This window comes from Megalops cyprinoides, chromosome 7, assembly GCF_013368585.1.
Source record: "Megalops cyprinoides isolate fMegCyp1 chromosome 7, fMegCyp1.pri, whole genome shotgun sequence".
In the NCBI taxonomy this organism is placed as follows: Eukaryota; Metazoa; Chordata; class Actinopteri; order Elopiformes; family Megalopidae; genus Megalops; species Megalops cyprinoides.
In genome coordinates, this window is record NC_050589.1 from 309205 (window position 1) to 316704 (window position 7500).

The 7500-nt window shown below is 46.0% G+C and overlaps 1 protein-coding gene across 1 annotated transcript in view; it reads left to right on the top strand.

The window, feature by feature from the left end:
- LOC118780609 (acid-sensing ion channel 1-like) overlaps positions 1-7500 on the top strand; it is a 46080-nt gene that overhangs the window by 29022 nt on the left and 9558 nt on the right. The gene's annotated exons all lie outside the window — the stretch shown is intronic.

Here is a 7500-nt window from a genome sequence, read left to right on the forward strand (position 1 = left end):
ACAATATGGACATCTGTGTGTCAGCCACAGTGTGATTATCAGTGTGATTATCTATGCGTCAGCCACAGTGTGATTATATGTGTGAAAATACATATAATCCACTGCATGACCCGTTGAGCAGCAGCATGGTGTAGTGGTGTGGAGTACGGTTCTCAATCAAAAGGTTGCTGGTTCAAGTCCCCACTGGGGCACAGCTGCTGTACTCTTAGGCAAGGTGCTTAACCCAGAATTGCCCCAGTAAGTATCTGGCAATATTAATGGATAAAACTGTAACCTATGTTGCACTGGATAAGAGCGTCTGCTAAATGGAAATATTGAAATGTAATATATTTACTGGCTTTTTAGACACCAGTATCCATGGCAACTTAGCTAGCGTATGTCACTGGTGTGTCTGTATATTTACTGATGCAGTTCACCTGTAAGCTGTGTGCTATGATTGATGGCAGAAGCCTTTTGCTTTCTTAAGTGCTCTGTCACATGTGGAAATCTGTTACATTTACTGCAAGGAGAAACCAGTAACATGTGGCTTAATAATCTACAGTCAATAAGCTTTCATATGCTTGGCTTTAAGACGTAGACAGTAAGTCTTCACATGGCCAAGTGCTCGTTCACATGACCGAGAGCTGATTCATATTTTTGTGCTTGTAATGCATTAATAATCAAACACTCGAGGTGATAAGGAGCTGATGGCGTTTATCCGAAAGCTGTAAGCCAGCCTCGGAGAGTGTCTCCTGTTTGTGTGCAGCTTGAATGGCTCACTTTGGAAATGAGGTGCTTCTTGCTACACATCGTGACTCTGAATAGACAAATTAAATGCATCACATTTGGGCTGAGATCTGAAACAACACTGAGAACATTCACTCATGCAGTTCCTTTGAAATGTAAATGTTCTTACAAACCTTAAAGTTCCTTTTTGTATTTTTTGTGCAGCATTGGCAAGCACAGGCGGGGTGTGTGGCCATACAGACACATTCACCTCACATCTGCACGGATGAGCTCTCGCTGCCCTGACTCCTCTCATCAGTGGCCTCGGATGGAAGGGTGTCTTCTCTTGGTGCACTGGGCTCATATGTTGGGCAAAAAGGGTTTCTGTTTAATGAGAGGTCTTTTTTCTCACGTTTGAGCTCATCTTTTTGTTTTCCGGGAACTGTTTTAGTGCAGGCACCACAGAGTCTGAGTGGGGTAGATGCAGTGGTGACCAGGGATGGGAGGGTTACTTTTAATATGTATTCCACTACAGACTACAGAATACTTGTCCTAAAATGTAATTTGTAACATATTCTGTTACATTACTCAAGGTAAGTAATGTAATCTAAATGCTTTGGATTATTTTCTGAACACTGTATCTTTAATTTTTAATAGTTTTTTAAAGAATGTTCATCCGACTGAGTTTCTGAACGGTTATTTTTAGAATGTTCACTTAGCATTGTTGTGGCTAACAATTTGGCACCCCCATGGGCATTTCATCGCAGTTTCTTCAGAATTGTAAATGTTAATTCAAAAACTGTACATTACATGAAAAAATGAGTTAGAAAAGGCACAAGCCACCCTAAATAGATTGTGAGTGAGAAAGGAGTAGCTTAACAATTTAATGTATAATATGCGTGGTGTAAAATTGTTGGAGTAATCGCAGTTTTGAACATTTTGAAATTTCATTTGTTTTGTCACTGTATCTACTCGTTGGCTAGTTAGCTTTAATACTATACCTACTAGCCTACTAACTAGCTGAATAGCTAATCCAGTGCAGCCAAACTATGTAAGATAGCTAGCAGGTGATCAATATTAGCTTAAATAATGAAAAGAGAACTTACTTTAGATGCTTCTTCAGGTTAGAGGTTGACTCTTTTGAAGCAGATAGCAGTTTGGTTGCTGGCAAACACAGCTTGTATCGTACTGTTATGTTGTGACCTTTGCCAAATTTGAAAGTAAAATGTTCCCGGTATTTCCATGACATAAACGCGTTGCGCTGGTTGCTTTCTGTCTCACTCTGCATTCTACTGTCTTGTGAGTCAGGCAGGCTGCGCGCTTTTTTCTTTTTTTTTTTGTCACAAAAGGAGGCAATGCAGTGTTGCATTGTGGGAAGGGAGCAGGTGGCATGGCCACTGTGTCAGGGAGGTGCTGACTCTGACATTCAGCAGTAAATATACAGCTACAGAAATGATACTGTCTGAAATGCAAGCTAAGTGTTCACCCTGAGCAAGATAGTGGACAGCTCTCTGAACAAGGAGTTTTGAACTTTGACTGTGTCTGTGGGTGTGTATGTGTGTGTGTGAGTGTGTGTGTGTGTGTGTGTGTGTGTGTGTGTGTGTGTGAGTGTGTGTGTGTGTGTGTGAGTGTGTGTGTGAGTGTGTGTGTGTGTGTGTGTGTGTGAGTGTGAGTGTGTATGTGTGTGTGTGTGTGTGTGTGTGTGTGTGTGTGTGTGTGTGAGTGTGTGTGTGTGTGTGTGTGTGTGTGTGTGTGTGTGGTGTGTGTGTGTGTGTGTGTATGTGTGTGTGTGAGTGTGTATGTGTGTGTGTGTGTGTGTGTGTGTGTGTGTGTTAAAGCTCTCTGCAGAGCAGCCTGATGTATTAAACTCTTCCCTTCCTTTCCCTGCCTTCTGTGCAGTGCACTGGGACACAGTATCAGGCAGAAGTGAGTGTGTGAGTGAATGAGTGACTGACCTGCTGCATTCCTGAACTCTTTACTTCCCAGTCACTCTGTTTCACCATAAACTCTATAGTTTGGAAAATATTTAAAATGTTGTGTGGTGTGTGTGTGCGGCTGGCAGAAACAGCAGCGGTGTGGTGTGTGTGTGGCAGAACAGCAGTGGTGTGGTGTGTGTGTGGCAGAACAGCAGTGGTGTGGTGTGTGTGTGTGGCTGGCAGAAACAGCAGCAGTGTGGTGTGTAGCACAGCAGAAGATACGCCCTGTTCTGGGTGACCTTGAATACCTCTGGAATATCAATGGAATTGATCACTTAAATTGATCACTGTAACTGACACCCCTGAAAGTCCTACAGGAGTTATCCAGCTGGTCCCCTGACCTCTGACCCTGCACCTGCTCTGTGTGGTGTCAGGTTACACAGCTGCAGGAAATGACTTGCGTCAGTAAGGGGGTGAATCTGTGCTCGTCTCTGTTAAATGTGGAGGTAGACGACACTCACTTACTCCAGACTAAACACCAGACGCGGCCAACTGGCGCCTGCAGTGACCACCCTGTGCTCCTCATTTAGGCTGTAGTTACCTGTTACCTACAGTTCCTCTCTGTTCCCATTTGATTGGACACAGTTCCTCTCTGTTCCCATTTGATTGGACACAGTTCCTCTCTGTTCTCCTCTCAGACTCCTGCTTTGTATCTACTTTATTTGACTCAGCTGAAATATTCATCAGAGAAAACTGCAATGAGGAAGTATGTCTTCATCTGTGTGTGTGCACATGCGCTTGTGTGTGTGTATGTGTGTGCGTGTGTATGTGTGTGTGTGTGTGTGCATGTATGCGTGTGTATGTGTATATGTGTGTGTGTGCGTGTGTGCGTGTATGTGTGTGTATGTGTGGGTGTGTGTGTGTGTATGTGTGTGTGTGTTCTGAGAGGAGCAGTGTGTGTATCCTCAGAGGATCGTACTGAGGTCACAGCACCCAGCTCCTGTGAAACAGTGTAATGGAGCCATCACAGACTGAGATCTCTCACTCCTGACTCCTCACTTCAGTAATACTATCCTTCAGATTGATGACAGTAATTACCGTGAAAATCGCTTCAGTCATAATTTGCAGTGGAATTACACCCCCCAGCTACAGTGCAGATTGACAGATTATAAGTGGATTTCCAATTAGTGGCTGTTGCGGTTGGAAACATGGGTATGCTTTGTGATTTTTCAGCAATTAGAGTAGCAGAAACAGAAGTGAACAGGTCTGTGTGTCTGGCTGCTGTAGAACTGTTAGCTCTGAATGTCTGGAGCGCTGGCCTGGCTCAGCCCGGCTCAGCCCGGCTCAGCCCAGATCAGCTCAGCTCTTTCGGAGAGCTCTGCTGGTCTCGTGCTGGGTGGGTCATAACATCACTCTGTGCATCAGCCCCACTTATTGTGCCATGTGCCTTAAGCTACAAAAAAGAGCTGCAGTGATCCAGAACAGGACATCCCACAGGTCATTCTGGGATATGCTTTTGTCCTCGATCACATGTTCCCTGATCACAGGGAATTCTGGGATATGCTTTTGTCCTCGATCACATGTTCCCTGATCACAGGGAATTCTGGGATTTGTGCCCTGGATCATGTATTCCGTTTCTCTTCCCCGTGAGAAGGAAGCCGTTTATGGGTGTAATCAGGGCCTGGAGTCTATGTCAGTGTCTGTCAGAGCTCACACAGAGCTGTACATGAGCATCAGGACAGCAATTTACCATCAGTGTCCGCAGCTGGAGACCATTATCTCAGTAGCTCACCGTATGCATTGGTTTGGGCGGACCGTTATCTCAGTGAGCTTACCATACGCCATACCATGCTTGCTGTTACCCTGTATTTCAGCAGGATAACAGCAAACACAAGCTTACAGTGAGCTGACTACCGTAACACAAAAATAGATGAAATAAGCAGGCTGTATCCCCTATAACACACCTGAAGTCTTTATTCACATTACAGAGACACTTGAACAGAGCCCTGGGAAACACCTCAACAAAGCTTAATATTCCAGACTACTGAATCCCCCTGAAGTCATTTCCTAAAGGAAAGCTGAATGTTTCAGGTATTTCAGGTGAGGGACAGCAGGAGCCTTAAGACAGAGCGCCTCTGACATCACCGGATCTACTGCAGAGTGGGTAAAAGCTGTGACTCCTGCTCGAGCTCTGACTCCTGCTCGAGCTCTGACTCCTGCTGCAGCTCTGACTCCTGCTCAAGCTCTGACTCCTGCTGCAGCTCTGACTCCTGCTGTAGTTCTGACTCCTGCTGTAGCTCTGACTCCTGCTGTAGTTCTGACTCCTGCTGCAGCTCTGACTCCTGCTGTAGTTCTGACTCCTGCTGTAGCTCTGACTCCTGCTGTAGCTCTGACTCCTGCTGCAGCTCTGACTCCTGCTCGAGCTCTGACTCCTGCTGCAGCTCTGACTCCTGCTGTAGTTCTGACTCCTGCTATGACCCACCTGTGGTCACAGTGAAGTCCCCTGGCTGATGTCAGTACCAGTGTGAAACAGGCGAAAATGACCTCTCCGCAGCCCCCAGCTGACGTCACTCTGCCAGGACAGGGTGATGAATGGTGGGGAAAGGAAACCGCACCTGGAACAGCATGTGGACTGTCAGCTACCTGCGCACATCGGCTCCCCTCCGACCACAGGTCAGTTTGACGTGTGAGACTGATCTGTGTGCTGCCTCTTTCCCACGGGGGGAATCGCAGCTGCTGCAGTCCTGGATCAGTGCTACAGTCACACAAGGCCAAGTGAGATCAGCTCCGCTAGCAGCTCAGAGACCCCGAGTGAATCTCAGAAACTCAGTGCTGTATAGGTATGGGGTAAAGGGTGCTGTACAGGTATGGGGTATGCTCTGTCAGTCTGTAATGTAAAGAGATCTGATGCTGCAGAGGCCTGGCAGGGGCCGGTTCTTCTGCCACTGAAAGCTGGAGATGCTCAGAAACACACCGAAAAGGTTGCTGAAGATCATGACATGCACAGAAGGTCATAGGACCCAACAGCCTCACGGCAGACCAGGGTTTAGCATGTGTGTGTGAGTGTATATGTATGTATGTGCGTGTGCGTGTGCGTGTGCATGTGCGTGTGTGTATAAGTGTGTATATTTGTGTGTGGGTGTGAGCGTGTGTATGTGTATGTGTATGTATGTGTGTTTGTATGCGTGTGCATGTGCATGTGCACGTGTGTGTGTGTGTGTGTGTGCGTGTGTGTGTGTGTGTGTGTGTGTGTGTGTGTGTGTGTGTGTGTGTGTATTGCAGCTTCTTAAGGAGACTCCAGCATTTCTTCTACAGTGGCCTGTTTCCATGGTAACAGCAGGTCCGTCATAACTGTCAGCAGGACTCCTAAGAGGGACTTGAAAGGACATGTTATCTCTACCGCCCTCTCTCCATCCCTCTCTACCTCCCTCCCTCTCTCCCTCTTTCCTTCTCTCCCTCTCTCATTATCAGAAATGAGTTCATTTTTGAACTTGGACTCATTGCAAAACAAAGAATACTTCTTCCAAGCTGTGTTTGTGCTGTACTTGTGCTACAAACTGGTTTGATTAAATTAGCTTTTGAAGGAACCCTCCTCTCTGTGATGGTGTTTCTCTCTGAGCCCAAAGCCAGTCATGATATCAATGTTCCATTTAATCCATGTCATCACAGTGGTCACGGCCAGCTGAAAACACAGATAAAAGATAGAAATATAAATATCCTTCAGAAGTGGATTTTAATCTTTACTGTAAATAAGCTTAAAGGAAAATGTCTGGTCATTATGGTCAGTTTCATCCTCCCGGTTCCTTCCACCGTCTGGCAGAAGGCAGTGTGTGACTGTGAACCTTACAGCTCACCTTCTCTGTTAATAATAACCACTCAGAACAGCAGCGGGCAGCAGTGTAGCATAGTGGTAAAGAGCAGGGCTTGTAACGAAAAGGTTGCCTGGTTCAATTCCCCAAGGGGGCACTGCTGCTGTACCTTTGGGCAAAGTACTTAACCCAGAATTGCCTCAGTAAATATCCAGCTGTATAAATGGATAACATGTAAAAATTGTGACCTACACTATATGGACAAAAGTATTTGGCCACACCTGTTTTTCAGGGTTTGGGCTAGGCCCCTTATCTCCAGTGAAGGGCAATCTTAATGCTTCAGCATACCAAGACATTTTGGACAATGCTGTGCTTCCAACTTTGTGGCAACAGTTTGGGGAATTCCCTTTTCTATTCCAACATGACTGTGCCCCAGTGCACAAAGCAAGGACTATAAAGACATGGTTTGATGAGTTAGGTGTGGAAGAACTTGACTGGCCCGCACAGAGCCCTGACCGCAACCCCATCCAGCACCTTTGGGGTGAACTGGAACGGAGATTGCGAGCCAGGCCTTCTCACCCAACATCAGTGCCTGACCTCATAAATGCTCTACAGAATGAATGGGCACAAATTCCCACAGAAACACTCCAAAATCTTGTGGAAAGCCTTCCAAGAAGAGTGGAAGCTGTTATAGCTGCAAAAGGGGGACCAACTCCATATTAAAGTATATGTATTTGAATACAATGTCATTACAATGTAATGGTCAGGCGTCGGAATACTTTTCTCCATATAGTGTATGTAAGTTGCTGTGGAGAAGAGCATAAAGGTCATGTGCGTTCCAGCCGGTTTCCACCACAGCGATCACAGATCTCACCCCTATGAGCGCTGATACTCAGACACTTCTTGCTGGCTGTCATACTCCATTTAACCACTAGAGGGAGCTGTTTCCTGGCAGCACCTCCACGGCAAACTCACCACAGCAAAGCTGTACAAGCATGTATAATCATCAAATTAAAATAGAGCTTTATTGGTTTGGCTTAGCTTTCACTGGTGCAAATGCAGCGATTACA